The sequence below is a fragment of the Macaca thibetana genome, chromosome 8, assembly GCF_024542745.1.
Source record: "Macaca thibetana thibetana isolate TM-01 chromosome 8, ASM2454274v1, whole genome shotgun sequence".
NCBI classification, from domain to species: Eukaryota; Metazoa; Chordata; class Mammalia; order Primates; family Cercopithecidae; genus Macaca; species Macaca thibetana.
Genome location: NC_065585.1, coordinates 11,626,193 through 11,653,372, shown reverse-complemented (window position 1 = coordinate 11,653,372; position 27,180 = coordinate 11,626,193). Strand labels below are relative to the sequence as shown.

The 27,180-nt window shown below is 50.1% G+C and overlaps 1 protein-coding gene across 9 annotated transcripts in view; it reads right to left on the bottom strand.

The window, feature by feature from the left end:
* Nucleotides 1–27,180, bottom strand: part of ST3GAL1 (ST3 beta-galactoside alpha-2,3-sialyltransferase 1) — a 114,428-nt gene that overhangs the window by 31,360 nt on the left and 55,888 nt on the right. For 5 of the 9 annotated variants that reach the window (XM_050802252.1, XM_050802254.1, XM_050802255.1 and 2 more), the window contains exon 3: nucleotides 12,873–12,927. The gene's annotated coding sequence lies outside the window, so the exon portion shown is untranslated. Of the gene's footprint in view, nucleotides 1–12,872; nucleotides 12,928–13,044; nucleotides 14,229–14,275; nucleotides 17,595–24,470; nucleotides 24,614–27,180 lie in introns of those variants that run through there. The other 4 variants (XM_050802257.1, XM_050802253.1, XM_050802258.1 and 1 more) reach the window with 3 other exon arrangements.

Sequence of the window (27,180 nt, the reverse complement as noted above, 5' to 3'; positions counted from 1 at the left end):
CTTTATCTTTTCTACATCCTGTTCTAAGCACAATACCGGTGCACATTGGCTGGGCCCACAACAAGCTCCCAATGAGGGTACTGGGTATTATCTCCAGCTTTCAGAGCTGGGACAGAGGCCTGCAGTGGTCAAGCCACCTACCCAAGGCCCTCGGCCGGTAGGTGTAAAGTCAGGATTATGGCCAATGCAGAATCCCAACTTCACATCTGCTGGTATGAAGTGGATGGTGCCAGGCTGAGGTCCGCCCCTGCCCTGGGCCTCCTTGGTGTCTGAGCTGTGGAAGAGGGACCAGCCTATCCCCATTCCATGGTGGCAGTGCGAGCACTGGGCGGGCTTTGCGTGTGACGCAGCTCAGGGCCTGGCAGGGGCAAGCGTGAGCCTTCCTTTCCCTTGTTTTGTTTTCTCCTTGCAGCTCAGCTCCACCCGCTGAGTCACCCCTGAAGCTGGCAGCTATGCTCTCATGGCCGAGCCAGGCCTGGACCCACTCGATGCCGCTCTCCTCCCCCGGGTCAGGAAGGATCAGCCGTGAGGGAAGCCAGACCCATTTCCCTCCAGAAAACATCATCCAAGAGAAAGAGGACCACAGTGAGGTGAGGCTTGAGAGGAGGCCCTGGCCACTGCAAGGTAAACAGGTGATGACAAGCTCCCTGTCAATGGCAGGACTGGGGTAGACATTCCTCTCCTTCTATCGATTAAAAAAAGCAGTCTCAAATGAAGCCAGTCAGCAACTGTGCTGCCCTGAGGCTGCCTGCGCCTCCCAGGAGAGGAGGGAACACCCAGCCCAAGCCCCTGGGGACAGCAGCCATGGAGCACAGCGTGACTGGGGCCACCTCAGGAGCCAAGGCCAGTCAGCTCTTCATCTGTAAAATGCGACAATGATCCCAGCCCCTGATCACCTAGACTCGGCTAATTGAGCAAATTAATGAATACTGGTTTAGTCCTGAGAGTCACTGTCTGTCTTTCTTTCTTTTTTCTTTTCTTCTTTTTTTTTTTGAGATGGAGTCTCGTTCTGTCACCCAGACTGGAGTACAGTGGCGTGATCTCGGCTCACCATAACCTCTGCCTCCCGGGTTCAAGCGATTCTCCTGCCTCGCCCTCCCGCGTAGCTGGAACTACAGATGTGCACCACTGTGCCTGGCTCATTTTTGTATTTTCAGCAGAGACGTGGTTTCACTATGTTGGCCAGGCTGGTCTCGAACTCCTGACCTTGTGATCTGTCCACCTCGGCCTCCCAAAGTGCTGGGATTACAGGCGTGAGCCACCGTGCCGTACAATCATATTACTAATAATCTTGAATATTTAACACACATTGGAATCAATACTATTGGCATATATATACATATATATATATATGTATGTATATAGTGCTTAGAACAATTCCCGACCATCACAAAAAGAATATTCAACATTAATATTAATATTAGGAAAATGTCACCTACCCGGGATCATCATTCCTCTGAGAAATTCAGAACTGCATGTGTGTGTGTGTGGATAGTGGCTGGCGGGGTTGAAAATGAAGAAGAAATGGCATGTGTGAGTTTCACACCTACTACATGCAGACACTTGACATACAGCATCTCACTTTGTCTTGGCAACATCTCTGACCTGGACACTGCCAAGCCTCTTTGTGGATTCTCTCTCTTGCTTTCATTCTTTCATTTGACAGTTACTCACTGGGCACCAGCTGTCTAGCAGTTACTGTTAAGTGCTGAACAAAACAATGGTTAGACAAAGTAGAATGGCCGGGTGCGGTGGCTCATGCCTGTAATCCCAGCACTTTGGGAGGCTGAGGAGTGTGGATCCCTTGAGGTGAGGAGTTTGAGACCAGCCTGGTCAACATGGTGAAACTCCATCTCTAAAACTAAAAAAAATTAGCTGGGTGAGGTGGCGGATGCCTGTAGTCCCAGCTACTCAGGAGGCTGAGGCAGAAGAATTGCTTGAACCCGGGAGGCAGAGGTTGCAGTGAGCCGAGATTGTGCCACTGCATTCTAGCCTGGGCAACAGAGCGAGACTTGGTTGAAAAAAGAAAAAAAGAGAAAAGTAGAATGATTTTCATCCTTGCTCACTGAAAACAACATCACAGGGCAGGACAGAGGCTGAGATTATTAAGGAATCACACAAAAGACCAGCTGTGATGGTTAGATGTGATTTATCAGCAGTCACGTGGCTTGTACCTGCCATCCCAGCTATGTGGAGCCTGAGGCAGGAGGATCACTTGAGCCCGGGAATTCAAGGCTGCAATGAGCTATGATCATACTCCAGCCTGGGGGAGTGAGACTTATCTCTAAGTAAATAAATAAATGTAATGAACCAGCTTGGCTAGGAGTTTGGTCAGACACTCTAGGTGTTTCAGGGAAGGTAGCATGCAGATGTGGTTAAGATCTACAATCAGTTGACTTTAAGTAAAGGAGATGAATGCAGGTGGGCCCCATCCAATCAGTTGAAGGCCTGAAGGGCAAAAATTGAGGTTCGCTGGAAAAGAAGAAATTCTGCCTCAAGATTGTAACAGAGAAATCAAGTCCTGTCTGAGATTCCAGCCCTCTGGCCTGCCCACCAGGTTTTGAACCTGGCAGCCCCCACAACTGCCTGAGCCAGTTCCGAAAGTTGAATCTCTTAACATGCATACACAAATATGGGATAGGCTCTGCTCTCCTGGAGAGCCCTGACTGGCAGCCTTCAGTGCCACGAAGCAGAGGGCATGGGAGGGACGGGCGGGTGTCTGGGGGAAGTGGTAGTGACTGAGGGTCCACAGGGTGGACAGGTGATTGGGCAGGGAGTGTGACAGCCTGCCAGGCAGGGGAAGCTACAGGTGTGAAGGGCTGTGGGGACAGTAGGTGAGTCCAAGGAACTGAAAGAAACAAAGTCAAGTGGATTTGTAAGACTGCAGCGGCACTGGCAGGCAGGGGTGGGCCAGGCAAGATCTGGTGGCCCGATGAGGTCTGGACAACCTCCTGGGAGCCACATGAAGCCCTGGAGGAAGGCCAGAGGGAGAGAGGGGACTGGGGACAGGCAGTGACTGCCTTGGTGCCCTCCCTGTTGGACAACCAAGGGCTGGTGGTCCCTTGCTTCTGTCGAATGGCCCCATCCACACATTAGCTGTGTTCTGGGGGTTTCAGTAAGTCTCCGTCCTCTTGTCCCTTCAGCCCTAGGGTTGGAAACAGCCCCACTATTTCCAGTCCCAGGGACTGCACCATATTTGCTGTTTCCCACACCACACTATGACTTTGTGAATAACCTTTCAACTCAGCTCCCCTCCACTGCCCACTTTTAATGCACTATTTGTGTCCTGCCAGCACCATGACCAGTCCAGGTGACCCCACAGACCTAACTCCAAGGGGCACAGCTGACAATGTTCTCTAAGCAATGAGTGCCCCAGGAGCTGTGCTCTACAGAAAGCCATGCCTCCAGCCCCACCCCGGAGACCCCTCTGAGGCGCTGGCCACCTCAGAGGATTTGCAAGAAGCGCATGAGTCAGCTGGATGCCCTGAGCTCTGGCCTCGCCTCCACCTTGGGTAGCTGCTCTCGCTAGAATCTGCCCAAACTCTGCTCCAGCTGCTGCTGGGGCACTCACCCATGGGGAGATTTCGTCATCAGGCTCATGACACTGATAGGGTCTTTGGCAGGGATGGCACCAGGGGAACCCTTGCACCACTCAGCCAAGCTCAACACATTCCAGGTCCGACCAGGGGGACACCCCAAGCATCCTGTCCCCTAGGCTCCCTGATGACAGCACCAGCCCCTCCCACAGAAATGTAGTCAACACCAGTAGAGCCAGAGGGCAAGGTCCCCTTAGCCCACCCATGGCTGCTCGAATCAGTGCCTGTGGCTTGACCACCGCCCACTCCCTGCCCACTCCCAGGCCCCTCTGGGAGTTTGATCTGCTGGGTCCTCTCCTGTTGTTCTCCGACTCCTGCCGGGCTTAAATATCAAAGAATCCTCATTGTTTGATAATTCTGCAGACAAAAGCCCATGGAATATCTCTAACTCGATCTAGTGGCCTCTGGTCCGCTCTCCTTCTCCCTATCTCCTGCCTCCCCACCTTATCTGTGTGTGCCTGACCCATCCGTAGCTAACACAGTTCTTTTGTGCGGACGCCTGGGTAAAGTCCCCAGGGGCTCTTCGGGCAGGCATTTGTTCTTTGGGCAGAGAAGGAAGTTGGGCTTTGAGAGACTATGCAGTATTTTAGGGACTAGCTAGAGTACAGTTCCAGGTCCTATGAGGGAGGTGACACCATAATCCCATTTTACAGAAGGAGATGCTGAGGCCCTTGGGCATCAGTAGCTTACTCCAAGTCATGTGGCTAGGAAGGGGTGAGGGCTGATTCCTGAGCCTGCTCTTCCATGCTTCACTGCCATACCTCTCACCCAGCTACCCAAGCATGCCTGCCATGCTTCAAGAACACAGCTGGCGGCATGAGTATCTTCACTGCTAGATAGTGAAGCCACAGACTAGGCCGGCTCCAGGATCCAGCCCGGGGCAGTTCACACATAGAAATCTGCTCATGAGGGACCAGTGCCTTCCAGGACATGACGCCAAGGGCCGTAGTGATCCACAAGTGGCAGGTGAATGACAACCAAAGGGAGAGGGAAGGCTGTGTAAGGCAGGTGGCCATGGAGACAGGGGGCTTAGCACTGACGGAGGAGGGCAGAAGGGGAGGGTAAACCAGGCCTGTGCCCAAAAAAGCACATGGTGGTGATGATGGAGACATCGGTATGTTTCAGCAAACAGGACGCCCTTCAGAGTGGCTGCTGTGGGTGGAGTTGGATCATGGAAGTCCTGAGGAACATGGACTTGGGGACTGAAGGCAAGGGGGTGCCCGGCTGGCTTGTGAGCAACAGACAGCAGTGATTGCAACTGGCACATGGTGGCTGAACTGGAGAGGTGTGCACGGGACACCCTGTCGGAGTCGAGAGGGTGGCCCAGTCACCATGGGGGTGACTTGGGAAGCCTGTTTCCTTTGGAGCCTCTGTTTCCCTGCTCCTTTGTGCATCGACGCCTGCCCATTTCCCCCACAGCCCAGCAGTGCCAGCAGGTTGAGAGAACCCTTCGATGTGCTTGCAAATCTTCCTCTTTGCACCTTGGTGCCTCCTGCTTGTTCCTTTGCTGGGGAACTTGGGGGAAATAAAAAGATTCCCCTGAAGCACAAATAGTGGCTCAGAGTAGGCAGTGTGGAGAAGTGCCCCAGAGAAACACGATTAACCAGGATTAGGATCACATGAGAAGGAGGCGAATATGTTTTCATATTCACAGCCTCACAAAAAGAATTTAAATCCACAAATCTTCTTATGTGTGTGGATTGAGGAGTGCTAAATTTGGAGTCCCAGGACATCCAAATGACATTAGAAGCGTGTAATGTGGCTAGGAATTTAAGCGGTTGCACCATAGGGCATTCAGGCTCACACCTGTCCCAGAACAAAGGATTTCTCCCCATTTGGGTGGTGCAGGAGGCTGATAAAAAAGAGACAATTCAGAGCTCCTAATGCCCCTTGCACCTGCCCTCAGGCATCTGTCGCTGGTTCTAAAACCCTCAGCATAAAGGAAGGGCTGGGAGTGTGGCCGCTCTGGAGCTGAGATTCAGTCTGACATGTGGCTTAAAGAGGCCCCTTCCTCCCTAGCCCCTGACTTCATGGAAATATTTTAACGCTACTGATTTTCAGGGGCATCCAGGAGGCGCCTGAGGGAGCCGAGGGGCAACCTCTAGCGGTGTTCACAACGGGGATTAAGATCACATTATAAACCCAGCTGCGACGATGGCGAGGCGCGCAGCACCCTCCAGGGTTCTGGGATGGGTGGGAACGTCAGGCGACAGCAGGCATTTGGCATGAACCATCCCATCCCCAGACACTGAAGGTTGGAGGCGTGTCACGGTGTCCAGTTGGATCACAGGATTAAACTGCCCGGACCCAGGCCCAGCTGCACACCCATCCCTGGGCCCCAGAGGAGAGGAAGGGTAGCTCTCATCAGAAAGGGCCCAGCAGTCAGGAAAGGAGGGAGACCTCGCCCTCTTGACAAGGGACTGCCAAGTTGTCCACTGGGATGACCGAGAGCTGTCCATGGGTGGCCGGAGCAGAGGGGCAAGGATGGGCACCACGGGTCTAGGGCATGTTCAGAGCAGCTGAAGCGTGGCGGTCCTGGTGAGGCTCGGGATGGAAGATACGAGAGGACACTGGGCAGCTTGGGCCTGCAGAGGCCCAGCAAGCAGATAGGAGAGCAGGGGCCCGTTCTGAACAGGAGGCATTCCCAGAGCCTGTCCCTGGGGGACAGGAGGCGTGGACTATGGAGAGAGTGAGATACTAGTATTGATGTCTCCCCAAATGTGGCCTCAGCTCACGAGTCCTGGAGATGGCTGGGGAAGAAAGCACTGGGTCCTGTCCCTAAAGTGCACCAAGTCTGCACCAGGCACCAAGTCAGCACTTCTCTCAGGTTGCTTGTTTGACCTCAACAGCTTTACCAAGGGGGTGATATGTTCTCTTTCAAAGTGAAGAAATGGGGCTAGGCGTGGTGGCTCATGCCTGTAATCCCAGCACTTTGGGAGGCTGCGGCGGGTGGATCACTTGAGGTCAGAAGTTCGAGACCAGGCTGGCCAACATGGTGAAACCCTGTCTCTACTAAAAATACAAAATTATCTGGGCGTGGTGGCACACGCCTATAATCTCAGATACTTGGGAGGCTGAGGCATGAGAATTGCTTGAACCCGGGAGGTGGAGGTTGCAGTGAGCCGAGATCATAGCACTGCACTTCAGCCTGGGTGACAGAGTGCAACTCTGTCTCAAAAAAAATAGAGTAAGATAAAAGGTGATCCAAGCAGCCCGGCTCCAGAGGCCCAGCTCTTCATTCTAAGAATCTACCTTTCAGCCTCAGCTGGTCTCTCTGGATGGCGCCTATGCCCCACCTGGGGGAGCGTTCATGCGGCAGGGGGAGTTCACCTCCACTCAGCCCTACTCTGCCCACCCTCCCCACAAAGTGATCACGAGTCCTCCTCACCCTCTGTCCAATGAGGAGGCAACTCTGGCAGGAGAGGTAAAGGGAGCTATGCTGAATGACTGCTGGGAATGTCCAAACACCCTCATGGCCAGAGGAGCAGGAGGCAGCTCTGTCCCAGTTCTGTCTGAACTGGTCACCAGGTGGGCATCCGACGCTGGGAGTGTGCCTCCCATCCCACGCTGCAGTCCCTTCCGGGACCTCCCGGGGGTGGGAGGACTGGACGCCTTGTCCCCAGCTGCCCATTAGAAGGCCTCCCACATAGGGAACACAGCATTTTAAAAACGTCTTGTTCTGCTCAACTTTAAAACACTCAAGTGCCATTTTATCTCCTCCCACAATGCAGCGACAAGAGGCGGGCCTTGCCAAGGCCGGCTGTACTGCTTAGGTCTTTGGGAGAAACGAAGACTGGAAAGGCACGAGGTCTAGGGATGGGGATGGCAGAATGTGCCCAGCACTGGCTAGAGACGGCCATCTGAATTCCAGCTCTAAAGCTTGGCCAGCTGGCTGAGCATCCTGGGGTGGGTAGAGGGTGCACATGAGTTTGCACGTGGGGGACACTGCGTGTAAGCCTCAGCTCCCTTCAGATGTACAGCATGGGGCGGGAGGAAGAAACGTGATCGAAAGAAAAACCACCCTGGCCAGGCGCGGTGGCTCACGCCTGTAATCCCAGCACTTTGGGAGGCCCAGGCAGGTGGACCACGAGGTCAGGAGTTCGAGACCAGCCTGGCCAATACGGTGAAACCCCGTTTCTACTAGAAAAATAAAAAATTAGCTAGGCGCGGTGGCACACGCCTGTAGTCCCAGCTACTCGGGAGGCTGAGGCAGGAGAATCACTTGAATCTGGGAGGTGGAGGTTGCAGTGAGCTAAGATTACGCCACTGCACACCAGCCTGGGCGTCACAGCAAGACTCTGTATCAGAAAAAAAAGAAAAAAAGAGGCCGCCCTGGCTGTTTTCTCTTGCCCCTCTGGGGTTCTGACTCTTTTCACCTTCTTCTCTCTGCTTGTCCCCTAAATGACCAACACCATCCTTTATCTAGGAAGACACTGGCAGGCAAACTTTGCAAGCATGTCTGAGAGTGTGTGTGTTGTGCACCAGAGCTACATAGAAACATTAATAGCTTCTCAGTGAAGAAAGAGGATCATCAAAAACCTAGAAGGATAAATTATTAGGAAGAATTTGCTGTTTCTTATTAACTCAGAGAATAAGTCTTCAGATTCAATTTCTATTTACAAGGCCCCACAATATGCCTGGGAAGCAATGTTCTCCCTCTTTTGCAGGTAAGATGTGGAGGCTGAGAGAGAATAAGAGCCTTCTGATACGCTGTGTTCTGGAATCTGTTCCAAGAATCTCATTCCTATTTGTTGACCGAGGCTCAGCTTCTGAAAGTGTTGACTGAGCTATCATTCCCCTTCAAACTCAGAAGAGTTCATTCTGAGCTCAGGCTTTGTGCACAAAAAGCAGTCAGATCTTTCCCACTTTACAACACTCCGGACCCAGGAATCTCACGTCTTCTGCCAGGATCCGTGAAACACTAACAGGCTAACTTGTTAGTAGCAGCAGGATAAAAGCAAATCCCAGACCTTGCAGCCTCTCCCGGCCTCCTCCACGCCATTTTCTCCTCCTGCCCCCACCTACCTGAAGCCTCCAGTGGGTTCTCTCCACACCCACAATGCAATCCAAGGCTCTCATCAAGGCCTGCAAGATCCTACATGAACTGGTCCCTGCCTACTCTGATTCCATTTTCCATGCCTTTTCCTTGTTCACTCTGCAGAGCTGCATCATCTTCCACGCTATCCCTCAAGCAGGCCAAGCATAGGACCTACGCACAGGCTATCTGTTCTGCCCAGAATGCTCTTCCCACAGGTAGTAACGTCATTCCTTTACTCCATTCAGGATGCTGGGTCAAATGGCAAATCCTTGCAGAAACTGTCCCTGAACCATGATATGTATCGGCCTCTGCATTTTTTCCTCTATTCTTTTATTTTTTTTTATTTTTTTGAGGTAGAGTCTCGCTCTGTCGCCCAGGCTGGAGTGCAGTGGCACGATCTTGGCTCACTGCAACCTCCACCTCCTAGGTTCAAGCGATTTTCCTCCTTCAGCCTCCCGAGTAGCTGGGACTACAGGCATGTGCCACCACGCCCAGCTAATTTTTTGTACTTTTAGTAGAGACAGGGTTTCACCATGTTAGCCAAGATGGTCTCCATCTCCTGACCTCGTGATCTGCCTGCCTCAGCCTCCCAAAGTGCTGGGATTACAGGCATAAGCCACATACATGACTAACTGACATTGCATACTTACATATGGCTGAAAGGATTCCCCAAGCAACTAAGTTTCTTGAACTCAAGGGCTTTCTTAGTTCCCTACTGTATTCCCAGAGGAGTGACCCTACACTCTCTTTTACAATCACCTGGAAAGTAGGCATTATCCCCACTTTATAGAAGAGGAAACTGAGGCTGAGAAGTCCAGTGATTGCAATTTACCCAATTTAACACTTAGTTAAATTGTTAGAGGTAGGATTCAGATCCAGATATGTGCAATGCTAATGCATTGTTTGCAGACATTTCTCCATGAGTTTCTTGCATTCCTACACATCTTGCTGTGTAGACAAAGAATGCGAGGCTCTGACTGCTCTGTACCTGGCTTGCATTTGCAGCAACCAATCCTGAGACATGCGGTAGTGTCTCCCTCTGGGACAAAAAGCTGGCTTGCTCGCTGTCTGTCACAAGATGGTGGATCCCCCCAAGCTTGGTGTTCCTGTCCTATATCGTAACCCATTGCATGTGCAGGCATCTATATGGGCCCTCTGCATGCCCACTATGGCACTTAGGGGGTGAAGGGGAGCCGACACAAAAGCTCACGCCGCTTTTGAACTGCGAATAATAAAGTCAAGAACTCTCTGAGTTTTACCGAATAGAGAAAGTGGTCATGTTGCGCCTGAACTGCTGTGGAGGGCACGTGCTGTGTCTTATTTAGCCTTAGTACTCTCGGTATGTGCCCCTGGCCCCAGGCCCCTCTTAAGCACTTGTTTAATTGACAGGCAGACACATGGATTACCCAATGGTGCTGAATGATAATGGGCTTGCTGGTCAACCACTGAGCTGCCTGCTCCTTGGAGGGAAGCTGCAGGGCTGGGCTCCGAGTCACACAGCACAGACGTTTTTTGAGCCTTCCTTACAAGAACTCTTCAGGAGCTTACAGGCCAGAAACCAGACAGAATTGCTTTCTGAGTATTATTTTTCCAGCGGAGTAAGATGCAGTTAATGGGAGGCTTAATAAATACTTCTGAGCCCTGTGGAAACAGAGACATTCTGCTGCTTCTGGAAATGAGTTTCTGGTTCTGCAGCCACAGGTCTCAGGTCAAGGAGAGGTGAGAATGGGCGGAAGCTCTGGTCTAAATGTCCAAGACAGGATCACCAAGGTACTGCCCCCCTTTCTAGGACATGTCTTTGCTAAGAGCCAGAGGTCTACAGAATCAAAGGGGAGCTGACAGAAGCCCAGTCCCCATGCCTGGCTGCTACCTGCCTTAGAGGCAAAAAGGTTGTAGCGTTTCCAGACCACAGGAACATACAGATGACCACACCTTTCTGTTCCATTTTCAGAGTCTCCAGGAGGGGGCGAGACTTGCCCAAGGTTGTACACTGGCCGAGGTGGCACTCAGATGAGACTGCAGCACATGAAGAGGCACCTGGCCCTGCTGTGGAGCCCAGGGGTCTGGTTCCTAGAGAGCCTGGAGCCTCAGAGCAACTTTCCTGGGATGGGGACCAGGGCCTCTGCCGGCCATAATGGGCTCAATCCTGAACGCTGGTGTGTGGATGCTCTGGGATTGTCCAGGCCATGGCACCCAACGGGGATGGGGCTATTTTTCCCAAATACCACCCCTCTTCCGAGTTCTCGGACCCAGGAGCCCTTCTTTTTTATCAACTTATAAATCTATGTGAGCAAAATCAAAACAGAAAACAAAGTCAGAGAGAACCTGGGGTCCCTAACTCCTCAGCATGTCTCTTCCAGCACACCCAGCCCCACGAACCGCTCCCCCAGGAACTCGGCTGGTGCTACCACCACCCTGTGATGAAGGAGGGACCTGAGTTCGCACACAGGGGCCTGAGCCTAATGGCTGTGCCCAGACAGAGGTCCGGAGGTCTGTCAGCCACTGCACCCCCACCCAGCCACTGTCTGCCTGCTGCACCTCCCTCCCTGAGCTCAGCACAAGGTCGGCAGTGTAGTTTCCAAAACTATTTCTTCTCCTATTTCTGTGGTTTTTGAATCTGGGTTCCTGCTCTGCCTGGAAAGACTGGCCTGACATAGTGGACTGCAGTGTGCTGAGAACTCACAGCTCTAGTTAAAGAAGGTATTTTGAGAATACATACAAAGCAAGAAGATGAAACCATTGCAAGCTTCATCAAAGACAGAAATTGTGCAAAGAGGATTAAGGACTAAGACAAGTAGTTTCCTATTATACACCTTTCTTCTGCCCCATGCAATTTTGTTTGATTTTTCTTGCTACACAACCCCCATCCCACTGCCACACTCCTGCAGACACTTGGAGGTGACTAAGGAAGGGATACTAGAGGTGAGCAGCCACTGTGATGGTGGGTGGGGGGGGGGGGGGTAGCAAACACCCAGAGAATCAAACTCAAAGAACGTGATGGTACACCAAGCATATTCTCTGCCTCAGGGCCTTTGCACCTGCTGTTCCCTCTACCAATACTGTTCCTACCCCAGAATTCATATGGCTTGCTCACCCACTGCATTCACGGTTCTGTCCAAATGCTTTTCCTTGGAGAAGCCTAGCCTGATCACCCTAAAATAGCATCGCTGTCTGTGCCACTTGTTCTGTGGCATTCCCCTTCACAGCCTTCATGAGGAACTAGCACTTGACAGTGGACTGAATGTCTGTCTCTGTGTCTTCCCCCACCAGGAGGCAGGCAGTTCAACCGACTCCCTGACTGCTGTGTGCCTGCTGGGAGCAGCAGTAGGCCCTCAATGAGTATGTGTGGACTGCAGGGACAGCGAGCTGTGAAACAGCAAAGCACTCAGCACTCAGGGAGCAAAGATTCATTCTGAGTTGTGCCTCCCAAGAGGTGAGGGTGTGGTTGGTTCTGGGCCTCAGTGTCCTCATCTGGAAAATGGGATGATTGTAACGGAACTTCCAATGAGCCCTGCCCATGAACAGCCACAGTGCCACTGTCCGGCTAGGTCAGGTGCCCTCTGATCTGTGAACTTTGTGTTTGGAGGGTTTTTTTGTTTTGTTTTGTTTTTGTTTTTTCCCCTAGCTGAGCTCTGCTTGCCCCTGACTGAGCAGACCAACTATCCTCAAAGAAGGGAAGGTAGAACTCAGCCCACAGACTTCCTTTGGCTTTTGCAAAAACAACAAAACCAAAAATACTACAAACCACACCGTGTAACTATGCAACCATCCAGAGTGGTGCTGAGTGAGACTGAGTCCTGCCTGCCGGGCTCCTCTGTGGTTGAGGCAGAACGTGAGGCACACAGCACACGAAGAGGCACCTGGGCCCTGCTGTGGGGTTCCAGGGGTCTGGTTCCTAGAGATCCTGGGGCCTCGGAGCAACCCTCCTGGGAGAATGGACCCAGGACCCTGCTGGCCACAGTGGGCTCGATCCTGAACCCGGGTGTGCTGAAGCTCCGGGTTTGTCCCAGCCACGGCACCCACTGGGAATGGGCCTGTTTTTCTCAAACGCCACCACCCTTCTGAATTCTTGGACCCAGGGGCCCTCTCCTTTCAACCCAGGAATCTGTGTGAGCACCATCAAAACAGAAAACAAAGTCCCAGGTCTCCCCATTTTAAGGCAAAGAAAGCAAGGCAATTTAGAGCACAGGTTCTGGAGTGAAAGAGAGCTGGGTTCGAATCCCAGCTCTGCCACTTACCGGCTGTGTGACCTCAATGGAGTCTCTTAACTTCTCTGAGCCTCAGTTTCTTCACCTGAAAAATAGAAGAAAATACTCAGGACACTGAGCATGGGGAGAGGGCGTGAGGATCGGTGAGACAGTTTCTGTCCCTGCTTGGCTCAGATATACACAGTAAATGCTAAGTGCTCACATGAAGCCTCTGAGCCCTATCAAGGCACTCAGTGTGGGGAAAGAAGACAGTCACTTAAGGAGCACTGGACGGGAGCCAGGGGACCTTCGTGCAGAAGCTTCCTGTCCCAAACTGCAAACAGAAAGCTCTGAGCTGCATGAGCTCTAAGACCACTTCCTGTTGTAAAAATACTAAATTTGGAGAGCCTGCCCCAAAGAGTTTTAACCAACGTGCAAAACACTGAAATGGGGGAGGAATGAGTCAAAGAGGGCCAGGACAAGCGGATCTTGCTCAAACCCTGAAGTATAAGGACAGGTGGAGTAAACAGAAAGTGAGAGGATGGCACATCCGTTTTCTGGGACCTGCTGTGTGCCCGGCACTGGGTTAAGGCCTTTCACATCCATTATTTAGCCTCATGACAGTCCCTTGGGGTAGCTCCAGCCTCGCCATCACACACAGAGTGAAACCAAAGCTCGGAGGTCGAGCAGCTCGGTGGACTAAGGGGGGCAAGGGCAAAATGGGGACTGGAACCCAGGTCTACAGGTCAAAGGCTGTTCTCACCCACCCCCAACTCCAAGGAAGTGTGTGCATTCACAATAGGGCTGGGGGCAGGTCACAGATCTCATTGGGACGGGGCGGGAGGTAGTTCTGAGTCTGGCATATTCTTCTAACTGGCAGGAAACAGACAGCTAGGCATTTTGTGAAGGAACAGAGAGATGTGAACCTAAGACTCAAGATCAGAGAAGTGGTGTTGCCATTGCTGTAATTTTTTTCCTAAATCCTGAATGAGAAGTGGGTGCTCAGTAGGGGGCAATAACAAATGATAATCATGCCCTACCCACGGCTGGCAGTAGCTTCGGTCACAGCTGCTTTTGCGCCTGTCACCTGTAATGCACTTTTCCACCAGGGACAGGGATAAAAAGAACTTCCTGAGCTGTTAAGACTGCCTGGGCCTCAATCTCACCCTCTCCCCACAGTGTACCCATGCCCCATCAATAATGGATGAGTCGGAGGCCTTCAGACATTAATATCACACCGAGAGGCCCACGGGGGCCTGAAGGAGGGAGCAGGTGCCCAGGGAGGGGCTGCCTTGCCTCTGACTCTCTAGAGAAACAACACGAAAGGGACATTTTTAGTTTAATTAAAAGTAAGTACTTTTCAGAACAAGCAACATCTGCTCTTTGTGTCCTTTTCCCCAACAGTGCAGGGAAGGTTGTAGGGAGGAGACACAGCTTGACATAATTAATGTCACCTGGGTCTGAGGGCAGTGATGAGGGTCAGGGGCTATGGAGCAAGGCAGCCTGGGTCCAATTCCCAGCCCTGTCATTCACTGGCGGTACATCCTGCCCGGAGTCACTTAACCTCACTGTGCCTCAGTTTCCTCATCTGTAAAGAAAAAGAATAATAGAGCCCACCTCCTAGGGTTGCCAAGAAGATTAAGAGGGTCAATGAATATGAAGTGCTTAAAGCATTCCTGGCCTGTCAGCAATGCTCCCTAAGGGCTGAGCTATCATCATCTTCATCATCATCATCACCTTCTACTCTGGGCCAGATGCTGCACATCTCACAGAAGGTATCTTTGTTCCTGTTTCCCTGATGAGGAAGTTGAGACTGAGAGGGTCAAAAATGCACTGCATCAGTCATCATACAAATAACGAATTAGCAACGAGCTGGGAGGACGCCAAGAACTTTCACCTGGTGCTCTCCCTCCCAACGCTGCCGGGCTGAGCCACACCAGGCAAGGGGACTTGGACAGGCTTGGCTGTCCCCACGGCCTTTAATCTGTCCCTCCTCAGCTAACAGAGCTCTCTACTAAACAAACAGCCTCAGACATCGTTCTTTCTAAGCAAGGCCAGATGTGGGAAAGGTAACACGAGCGAGGATAGAAAAATCCACACAGGCTTTCTCAGTGTTGCCACAGAATCCCAAGAGGTCGCCTTAAGCCTGGGTGGTTCTGTGTCTGTGGGTAGCTACTCAAGAGCAGGAAAACACTCACTCAGTGAAGGATGAGGATGGGTGGGGTAAACAGAAAGTGAGAGGATGGCACATCCTTTTTCTAGGACCTGCTGTGTGCCTGGCACTGGGTTAAGGCCTTTCACATCCATTATTTAGCCCCATGGCAGTCCCTTGGGGTAGCTCCAGCCTCGCCATCACCCACAGAAGGAAACCGAAGCTTGGAGGTCGAGCAGCTCGGTGGACTAAGGGGAGCAAGGGCAGAATGGGGACTGGAACCCAGGTTTGCAGGTCAAAGGCTGTTCTCACCCACCCCCCAACCCCAAGGAAGTGTGTGCACTTAGGCATAACCCAAAAACTGCCCCAGACACAGGCAGCGAGAGTAAGTTCTCCTGTGCCTGTCCAGCCTGGCCCTATCTGGCAGGGTCATTAGGTGCTGTCTTAAGGTGGGGAGCAGTAGCTGTGGGAGGGGGTTTGGAGAATTACTGTCAATTTGGAATCTATAAGAACATTTCTGTAAAAGAAACAATCTCTCTGGCCGAGTGCAGTGGCTCAGCCTGTAATCCCAGCACTTTGGAAGGTCAAGGTGGGCGGATCACTTGAGGTCAGGAGTTCAAAGACCAGCTTGGCCAACATAGTGAAACCCTGTCTCAACTAAAAATACGAAAATGAGCTAGGTGTGGTGGCAGGCGCCTGTAATCCCAGCTACTTGGGAGGCTGAGGCAGGAGACTCGCTTGAACCTAGGAAGCAGAGGTTGCAGGGAGGCGGAGGTTGCAGACAGCCAAGATTGTGCCACTGTGCTCCAACCTGGGTCATAAGAGTGAAACTCCGTCTCAAGAAAAAAACAAAAAACAAAAACAAACAACAACAACAACAACAAAATCCCAATCTCAAGCACTTTGGCTCTGAGCACTACCCAATACTTAGGAATAGCCACAAAAGGCCACGGGCAAATGAAATCTGCTGAGATTTTGTGGACAAAACAAGCTTTGTCTTAATGAGATGCATCCTGGCTGGCAGAAGACGGTGGCTTGACCAAAGTCACCAAGCAGGTCAGCAACACAGCAGCGAGTGCAGCCCAGGGCACCTCAAACCCTGTGTGCCTTCTGTCAACTGCCTCAGGATTCACTGGGGCACACAAGCATCCATTTCCTGGTCACCTCATTTATGCCAGGAATTGGGAGAGGTTGCAAAGGACAAAGAAAGCAAATGAGGCATTATCATTGTAGGGAATGCCCAATCATGATACTGTGGGGCCTGCTACCACCAGGGCACTAAGAGCAGCCTAGCTCTTATTCAGTGCTTGCCTGTAGACCAGACACTATCCTAATCCATTTAAATCATCACAACAGCGCTGCAGAATTGGCCCTTGCTATGGACTGAACTGTCCCCTACACCCCCACCAAATTCATATGTTGATGCCTTAACCCTCAAGATGACTGTATTTGGAGATAAGACCTTTAGGAAGATAATAAGGTTAAATGAGATCATAATGGTGGGGCCACAATCTGCTAGAACTGATGTTCCTATTAAAAAAAAAAAAAAAAAAAGTGCCAGAAAGCACTCTCACCATATGCACAGAAGAAAGTCATGTGAGGACAAATTAGAAGGCAGCCATTTGCAAGCCAGAAAGAGAGCCCTCATCAGAAACCAACCCTGAGGACACCTTGATCTTGGGCTTCCAGCTTCCAGATCTGTGAGAAAATAAATTTCTGTCGTTTAAGCCACCGAGTTTGTGATATTTTGTTATGGTAGCTCTAGCAAATTAATGCAGGACTATAATTATCATCCCCATTTTGCGGATGAGAAAGCTGAGGCACAGTGTGGTCAAGCACTTTGCTGTAGGCCATATGACCACAACTATTAAGTGACAGAGATAGGAGTCAGACCCAGGCATCTGTCTGCAGAGCCCAGTGCGGCCCAGCCAACTGTATTATGCAACTATTTATCCCCCTTCTAGCACCCTCCACCTCTCACTGTGGGAGGACAGACAATATCCCTCCCTGCTCCACTGACATTGGGCTTGGCCACGTCACTTGCTTTGGTCGACAGAGTATGTGCGGTTCTAACATGCCATCTCTGAGCAGAAAGCTGAAATTTGACTACGTAGTTCTTTCAGTTCTGGTTAGAGGACAGCATGTCCTGGTTAGCGACTACCTTCACCCTGGACCTTAAACTGAGAAAATTCACAGAGCTTTGCTGAGCCACAGCTGACCTGCAGGTTACCCAGGCATTTTCACTTGTAATGAACAAGAAATAAACATTTGTTGCAAGTCACTGAGCTTGGAAGATTTTGTTATGCAGCAAAGCTGACAAACAGAGTTCCTTTTGCAAGCATTCTATCTCCCCCCAACAAACGTTTGATTTGTAAGAACTGAGTAGGTGGTCAGGAGATCCGACTCCCACTTAGGCTCTGCAATTTTGCAGCTCAGTGGCCATGGATAAGACATTTCATCTCTGAACTTCAGTTTTCTCATCTGCAAAACAGGGATAATGAGCATACCCATGTCCTGGGGCTGCTGTAAGGATTCAGTGAGAGGTGATAAGAGTTCTCAGCACAGTGTCTGTAATGATTAGGATCCACTGTCTGCTCCCTCTCTGCCCCATCCCTGACACCCCTCCTTGAAGACTCTCCCTCCCTCCTTTCCTTCCTCCCTCCGTCCAGCCCCCCACTCCCTGGTTGCCTGGAGAACCTCCACCCTAGCTGGGCCAATTGTTCTTCGATCAGTTGTTTTTCTTTATCTGTGTCTTTAACCTGCACAGACTCCTCTGCCTGGGTTTTACAAATGGAAAGTACATCGCAGCTCCACCCTAGGCCTTATCCTTAACAAGGACTTTCTGATTTCCTGAATCTCTCCAGATGTAGTGAAAGCAGGTAGATGTCAAGTGTATGGGAACTACATGGCATTTCCTAAAAATAACTGAATGAGAGTGCAGAGAAAAACATGCCCACCTTTCAAGGCAGCGATGGCGGCACTGTGAATTATGTTTATGATGAGGTAATGTATCAGGGCTGAAGATAGAGGAGTTTGGATTAGAATCAAATGCTGCTATTTCAGCACAGCCTTACAGTAGGTGCTCCCTCAGCCAGGCAGTGTGCAACGTCTACACTGTACATGGAGAGGAGGGAAGGCTGGTCCTGCTCAGGGAGGTGGCAGGAAGTAGGCTGGGAGGAGCAGAACGTCACTGAGTTCCTGTGAAGTGAAGGCTGGGCTCTCCTGGCCCGGAGAGCCACTGAAGCCCAGAATGGAAGGTAGGGTGGGAGGGCAACTGGAGAGTCTGACTCCTCTCCCCCTCCTCCAGTCCTGCATCACAGATGAGAAACTAAGACCTGGAAAAGGCGAGTGTCTTCCCCAAGGTCATGTAGCCAGCCAGCCTCAGAACTTGGACTAGAACCCAGTCTCCTGAGACCTGCTCAGGCATCATTCCATCGCCTCCTGCTCAGTTAGAAGGAAATGAGATTCCTCCCTCTTGCTGGCTCGGAAGGCAAATGTCAAGTTTCTCTACTCTTGTGGGTGGATTTACCAAAACTCAATCCAATCCAATCAGCTTTTCTTTGAGTCATTTCAAAACATCTCCCCTTTCTGGGAAAGAATCAAGCCCATTCACCCACTCCCTGGGGCCTGGAATTGAAAGTGGGTAGTGAAGTGGGAAGTCAATCCCAGGCATAAAATAATAGCTGCTTGTTTCTGGTTTAGTTTTTTGAGTTCTTATTTGTTGGTTTGTTTTTCCCCCAACTCCTGAGATAGGCCATGTTGGGGAAGAGTGGCCATGGGAAGGTACAGGCTCTGCCCTCAAGAGCTGTCAGTGAAGAGTATGAGATAGGACCTTCTATGATCGAGAAGAGACAGGGGAGTTCAGCATAGGTTGGGCTACGCAAGGAAGGCTTCGGGGAGGAGGTCAGACTGGCAACTCTTCTGGAAAATCAGCAGAAGATGACAAGGCAGAAGAGAAAATGAATTCCAGTTTTGGAGGGTAAAGTTTTGAAAAGGAGTGAGGAGGACAAACATTCCAGGTTTCTGTTTTTTGGGGGAACAAGGGGGAAGTAGAAAGAGTTGGTATTGGGTAGGAGAATCCACGATCTCAAAGTTCAGGAAGCTGGGTGGGAGTGAGCCTCAATTTCTTCACCTGCTAAACAGAAAAGACAGGCTAACTCTGCAGACATCTGGGGGTGGTCAATGATGTAATACATGTGAAACATCCCAGAACAGTCACTGCAGACAATTGGGAGTTGCAGTATCCAATGCAGCACCACGGTTGACAGACAATTCTTTATGGGTCTCTTGCACTTCCGTGTGTCTTGCAAGCAGAAGCACAGGGAGGTTTCTTTTCTGAACTACCTTTTTAAGGAGGCACAGAGCATGGAACATAGAGACAGTGTCTCCTTCCAGAGCAGGGCTCAGGTGTGCTCACTCTCCAGGATCATGAAGATAATGATAACTTTCCCAAGAGAAAAGTTGAGTAGGTTCACTTGCAGACCGTTATTGTAAAAGATTGAGGTTCCTCATCTATGAAGCAAGCCCATGAGACTTGGGGTACAAGTAGAAATGATGCAAACGTGAAACTTAGGCTGCCTGCTGTGCTGGAGTAAAGTCTTTTGACTCTAATCCAGGAAGCTGCTATCTTTTGTCAGCATCTGCCAGCAAGCTAATCTGTTGGCTTGCAAATAGGGTGACATCTCAGGTCTGTCACAGTTCTTTATGTCTACTAGCCTCACGTGGCTATTTCTTTTTTTTTCTTTCTTTCTTTCTTTTTTTTTTTTTTTTTTGAGATGGAGTTTCACTCTTGTCGCCCAGGATAGAGTGCAGTGGTGCAATCTTGGCTCACTGCAATCTCCAACTCCTGGGTTCAAGCGATTCTCCTGCCTCAGTCTCCTGAGTAGCTGGGATTACAGGCGCGTGCCACCATGCCCGGCTAAGTTTTGTATTTTTAGTGCAGACAGGGTTTCGCCATGTTGGCCAGGCTAGCCTCGAACTCCTGACCTCGCAGCTCGCCCACCTCGGCCTCCCAAAGTGCTGGAATTACAGGTGTGAGCCATCGCGCTCACCCGCTATTTCTAATTAAACGTGTATTTTAAATTTGAAATACAAGTCCTCAGTTGCACTCATTAATTAACTAATTAATGCCACTAATTAAATTAATTGAATTAATTAAAATTGAATATAATTTAAAGAACAGTTCCTCAGTTGCACCAGCTAAATTTTAAGTGCTTAACAGCCTCATGTGGTTAGCAGCTACTGATCTGGGCAGTACCAACATAGAGCATTTCCATCATTGGGAAAGTTCTATTGGAGAGTGCTGACCGAGAAGTAGAGAGCACAGGGTCTAGGCCAGACTGACTTGCATTAATCCTTGTTCTATTCCTCACTGGCTTTGAGACTTTGAATAGGTTATTGTACCTTGCTGAGTTTCAATTTTTCATCTATAAGATGAGAACAACAGGACTGACCTGATGGGGTCCTCGTGAGGCTCACACAAGACCACACATACAAAGTGATCTGCCCATCTTGGGGAGGTGGCATGGGCTCCCTCAATAAGAACAAATATTTTTAGGTATTGAGCAAATAAATGGCAGATCTCCTTTGTATTACAGTGAGAGATGGTGATGGGCAACCTTGAAAGATAGGATTGGTTGGAAGAAACTTGGCAAACCGTGGCTGGGCACAGTGGCTCACATCTGTAATCCCAACACTTTGGGAGGTCGAGGTGGGCAGATCACCTGAGGTCAGGAGTTCGAGACCAGCCTGGCCAACATGGTGAAACCCCTGTCTCTACTTAAAATACAAAAATTAGCTGGGCGTGGTGGTATGCATCTGTAATCCCAGCTACTCGGGAGGCTGAGGCAGGAGAATGGCTCGAACCTGGGAGGTGAAGGTTGCAGTGAGCCAAGATTGTGCCATTGCACTCCAGCTTGGGGGACAAGAGTGAGACTTTGTCTCAAAAAAAAAAAAAAAAAAAAAAAAACCTGGGCCGGGTACAGTGGCTCACGCCTTAATCCCAACACTTTGGGAGTCTGAGGTGGGTGGGTCACAAGATCAGAGGATGGAGACCATCCTGGCTAACATGGTGAAACCCTGTCTCTACTAAAAAAAAAAAATTACAATAAATAAATAAATAAATAAATAGAAATAAAGAAACTTGGCAAACTGCAGAGGGATCTCAAAACCCAGGCCTATAAGTTGGGCCTTGACCCAGAGATATTTGGGAGTCTCAGAAGATTATAGGCAGTGGGAAGGAAAGACGGGAATCCAAGAATTCCACATAAGACACGTGTTCTAGACTCTGGAGTCCAGGTCATTTGGTGTTTGAATCAGATGCCAGGTGACAGTAGGGAAGACCAATGAGTGAACTTCCATGCTGTTGGGGGAAGATGCATTCTCAAATCCACTACTCATCAGTAGGGGAAACCATAGGCTAGGGTTCCTTGACTTCCCTCTTCGCTCCCTGAATTCCTGCAGTGCTTGCTGGGGCTGCCTGGAGAAAGAGAAAGAACAGGAAGGCACAGTCTCCTGATGCGTCCTCTCCCCGACCCACGCCCATGGAGATGGTGGGGAAGAGCACAGGCTTTGGCCCAGGAGGTTGGCTTTGAGTCCTGGCACTGCCATTCCTAGCTGTGCGGTGCCGGGATGGGATTTCACCTCGGCCAGCCACGGCTTCCACCTTGCAGGCACTGGCATTACAAGGCCCATTTCTCGGGGTTGCTGGGAAAGTTAGATGAGATAATATAGGCCAAGTTTCTTGAAGAGTTCCTGGCACATTGTAGGGACATGAAGAAAAGAAGACTTATTGTGTGTTTCTTCTCCAGGCCGGCCCAGAGGACGAGCAGGAAACCTGAGCGGCGTGGAGGGCAGGGGATGGTAATCAAGAACCGCTGGACTTTCCTTAGGTAGCAAATTACGCCCAGTGACCCTCGGAGCCACTTCACCTGGAAAGGCAGGTTTCAGGTTTTCATTTCCTTAGCTGGGGTCAGGCTACCTGGAAGGTGCTGGGTCCCTGCAGGGTAGATGCTGCTGGCACTCTGCCCAGGGGCCTCTTCTGGCTGGGCCACCACCCCTCAGCTGCTGTGACTATTGGCAGCTGACAGCTCGCAGCTGTCCCTTGATCCAGAGAACTGCCTCTGGCCACACAGGAGCTGCCTCCCCTGGGAGGTGCCCACCCTCTCACCCCCCACACCCTAGGCAGCCCACAGACAATGACGGAGGGACACGGGGTTACACAAGGTTGGCCTCCTTTGCCTTTTCCTTCGGTTTCCCCCACTGATGGTAAGTACTAGAGTTGAAAAAAAATGCACCTTTCCCCAACAGCATGGAAGCACGCTCATTTCTCTTCCGTACTGCCACCTAGAGTCTGAGTCAAACACCAAACTACCTGGACTCCAGAGTCCAGAACACGTTTTCTTATGTGGAATTCTCAGATTTCTGTCTTTCCTTCCTGCTGCCTATAATCTTCTGAGGCTCCCAAATGTCCCTGGGTCCAGGCCAAACTTTTAGGTTTGTGGGACAGTCTCATGGTGCAGTTTGTGCTCTGGGATTGGCCATAGTATCTAGCTGGGAGTATATCCCTGTGTCCCCCATCCTTTCCCTGGAACACTTCCTCTGCAATCTACGTGCACGGAGTCCCAGACTCAGGCCCTGCAGGGAGGAAACTGAGAGCCCTGTTTGAGGCTGATCTCTGCAGCGACTGTAAGGAAGAGACAACCTCAGACGCAGGGCACTCGCTCAAATTCAGAGACCTTCTTCAAGAGCTGGGAGGATCCTCAATAACCACTGGGTCCAGACTCTTGGCTTCTGTGAGGAACCAGAGCTATTGGTCATTTAGTAGAGACTTGTTAGGTCCCTAGAATGTTCCAGGCTCTCTTTGGGATACTGGAGATACAATGAGGAGTGAAATATATAGTCCCTCTCTCTGAAAGCTTGTGTATCATACAAAACGGTGCAGATAATGGTAAATGCTTTTACACAAAACCCCATGGGACTTGGAGGCAAGCAGAAACGACACAAGTATGAAACTCAAGCCGGCTGCCCGCTGTGCTGTGAGTAATGAAGTCCCTCGTCTCTGATCCAGGAAGCTCCCGTCTTCTGCCAGCAGCTGTCAGCAGGCTAATTTGTCAGCTTGCAAATAGGGAGACATCTCAGGCTTGTCACAGTTCTTTACAGTTACTAGCCTCATGTGGCTATTTCCAATTAAAATTAAATTTTAAGTTTAAAATGCAGTTCCTCAGATGCACTCATTAATTAACTAATTAGTGTTCCTAACTAAATTAGCTAATCAATTAAAATAATTCGCTAATTCACTAAAATTGAATGAAATTTAAAGCACAGTTCTTCAGTGGCACCAGCCAAATTTCAAGTGCCTAGTAGTCTCATGCAGTGAGAGGCTACTGAACTGGACAGTGCAGATACTGAACATTTCCGTCACTGGGAAAGTTCTATCAGAGAATACTGGTTGTACAGTTGAGGCACAGGGTGTAGGGCCAGACAGAAGTGGGCTCCACCCTTGCGTTTCACTTGCTTCGAGACTCTGAGTGAGCTATGGAGCCTCTCTAAGGTTCGTCGGTAAAATGAGAACAGGACTGACTTCACAAGGCTCCTGTGAGGATCACAGGACACCACTGCAAATGACAGGGCATGGGGCACCGGGGAACCGTGAGACTGAGCTCCTGAGTGAGCCACTTGCAAACACCAGGTGAGGAGAGTGGAGCTCAGGTGGAGGGACATGCCAGTGGGAGATCACAGGGTGGAAAGGAGCTGGTGGTATTCAGCCAGTGTGGGGAGTAAAAGGGATAATTTTACAGGACGAGGTCAGTGAGGGAAGCAGGGCAGATCATGTCCCTCTGGAGGGCAGTGACTGTAACCCAGCAAATTAGTGAAGGAGGGTCAGGCGCCGTGGCTCACGCCTGTAATCCCAGTCCTTTGGGAGGACAAGGCGGGTGGATCAACTGAGGTCTGGAGTTCGAGACCAGCCTGGCCAACATGGTGAAACTCCATCTCTACTAAAAATAAACAAAATTAGCTGGGCCTGGTGGCACATGCCTATAATCCCAGCTACTCGGGTGGCTGAGGCAGGAGAATCACTTGAACCCAGAAGGCAGAGGTTGCAGTGAGCCAAGATCACGCCATTGCACTCCAGCCTGGGCAGCAAGAGTGAAACTCCATCTCAAAAAAAAAAAAAAAAAAAGCAATGGAGAATGGCTCTTCACACTTCTCCTCTCTGGAAACTTCCCCTGGTTTCCTGCTGTCCCTGAGAAACTGCATCACACACCTGTATTCAGTGGACTTCCCAGGTTAGGTCTTTCAAAAAAGAGATTTCAACACCTGAAGATGAATCCTCGGGAATAAGCCAATTAGTGACCTTTTGAACACCAGCTCCACTTCCCAAAGTGCTTCTCTGGGCACAACGTGCGGGCAACTATCAGATACGAGGCCAATAAATACGCCATCGCCCCTTCACCTCACACCTGCGGAACACAGGCTACAGGAGGCTCAGAGAATACCTGCTGAACATCATTAGAGAGGAACTGCGGCAGAGAGAGCTTTCAGAGATCGTCTGCACGTATCTGAAGAGAGCAGGTCCACTACGTACACGCCGGGCAATTCTAAACCAGTGCTGAAGCATTTGGACCCTCAGACTTCTCCTCTGTAAAATGGGAATGCAAGTAAAAATGAGAGTGGATTGAGAATTTCAGTTTAAAATACAGTTCTTCAGTTGCACTAATTAACTAATTAGTGCCACTAATTAAATTAGCTAATTAATTTAAATAATTAGCTAATTAATTAAAATGGAATAAAATTTAAAGCACCATTCCTCAGTTGCACCAGCCTAATTTCAAGTGGACTCACAAACTCCATGCACTCTGAGCAGTGTCTGGTCTTCTCATCATTACTGACAGTCTCACATGCCTGGACCCAGGGGTCCTCCTGTACCCCGTGGTGGCCACCACAAGCTGAGAACAGCAGAGACTCAGAGCAAACTCCATCATGGGGGAAGGACAGGGAATTAAGCAGGCGACTGCGACGGCCAATCTTTGGCTCTTTTTTCCTAAGTCCTCACACTGATTCACGCAAATAACCAGTGACCTTTTCAAATAGGATTTAAATGATAAACAGAAGCGCTCATAGCCGTAGCAGATAGAAGGCAAGGAAATGAAAACGTCGCCATTTTCCTTCTTTAAATCTCCAGCATTATTATCTAGCGCCTGAATTAAATCCTTGCGATACACTTGCACATTTTGGCAGTAAATATTCATCTCAGGGGTTTTAAAAGATCAACAAACACATTTTGAAAATTCTTATCAAGCCAAAGCTTGCTAAGGACAGAAAAGCAAGGTTATCTGGGCTTGGGGGCTTTAATTAACAGTGCTTATGGGGAGGTAGATAGGCATTAAATCTGCAGTTCTTACAAAAGTAGCAAAAGTTAGTGTAATGGAATTGTTCCAGCACATCTAATAACAGAAAGATGGTTGTATTTATTGAACACCTACTATGTGACTGGCACTTGGCCTACAATAGCTAACATTTCCCAACTACGTAGATGTGGACTGTTTCAGACACCTGATGTGGATTAAGCCATTCGATCTTCCAAACAATCTATTATTAGGTGCCTTATCATCCCCCCATATTTACACAAGCACAAAGAAGTGAAGTCGCTTGTTCCAGGCTACACAGCTAGTAGGCAGCAAAGTCAGTCACCCAAACCTAGGTCACCAGGCTCTGGAGTGATGCCAACATGTCACGCCAATACATACTAGCTAAGTTGTCTCACTGCACCTTCACTAGAGACGCTTCCAGTCACATGTTTCCAGTCAGGGTTCTCTAGAGGGACAGGACTAATAGGATAGATGTATATATAAAGGGGAGTTTATTAAGGAGAAGGCCAGGCACGGTGGCTCACACCTGTAATCCCAGCACTTTGGGAGGCCGAGGTGGGTGGATCATGAGGCCAAGAGATTGAGACCATTCTGGCCAACATGGTGAAACCCCATCTCTACTAAAAATACAAAACATTAGCCGAGTGTGGTGGCAGGTGCCTGTAATCCCAGCTACTTGGGAGGTTGAGGCAGGAGGATCGCTTGAACCTGGGAGGCAGAGGTTGCAGTGAGCTGAGAATGCACCACTGCACTCCAGCCTGGCGACAGAGTGGGACGCTGTCTCAAAACAAAAACAAAAACAAACATTAAGAATTGACTCACAGCATCACAAGGTAAAGTCCCACGATAGGCCGTCTGCAAGTTGAAAAGCAAGGAAACTAGTGGCGGATCAGTAGGAGTCCCAAAACCTCAAAAGGACGGAAGCCGACAGCACAGCCTTCAGTCTGTGGCCAAAGGCCCAAGAGTCCCTGGCAAACCACTGGTGTAAATCCAACAGTCCAAAAGCTGAAGAACTTGGAGTCTGATGTTCGAGGACAGGAAGCATCCAGCACAGGAGAAAGATGGGGGCTGGAAGACTCAGCCAATCTACCAGTCTAGTCCTTCCATGTTCATCTGCCTGCTTTTATCCTGGCCACGCTGGCAGCTGATTAGAGGGTGCCCATTCAGATGGAGGGTGTGTCTGCCTCTCCCAGTCCACTGACTCAAAGGTTAATCTCCTTTGGGGACACTCTCAAAGACACATCCAGGAACAATACTTTTTATCATTCAATCAAATGAGCTGACATTCAATATTAAGTTAAGCATCACATATACCATCATCTCGGAGGCCACTGAAAGGTGAAGGGCCTGTCCCAGGTCCCATGGCCAGCTGTGAGTCTGTGAGTCTGCACAGGGTTGGTCCAGGCCCAAGCCTGTTTCTCCAGTATGTCATGAGAGCAACCAAGCTGAGGGTTGGGAGGAGAAGGGGAGAACACCCATCCGACCCTCTCACACTCAGAAAACCCTTTGCAAAACCAGCTGGATGTTTTAGTTTATATTCAAAGTTATAGGATAGGAAAGTTATATCTTAAATACAGCACTGGGTTTCAGAACATCTGTGAAACAGCATTAAAAGAAAAGGGGAGAGGAGCTAAGTGTAAAATTCACATGTGATTCCTTAAGATCAGACCTGACAATCCAGTCCCTGGGGGGGCCCAGATTAGAGGGGAGGAAGAGGCCTGCTGTTTCCATAGAAGGAAGCTAAGGGGTTTCACTGGGACTGACAAAGACCAGGTGGTTGGCTGAACACATCTCTCAAGACACAATTGGGCCCAGTGTCCTCTGAGAACACAGTCAT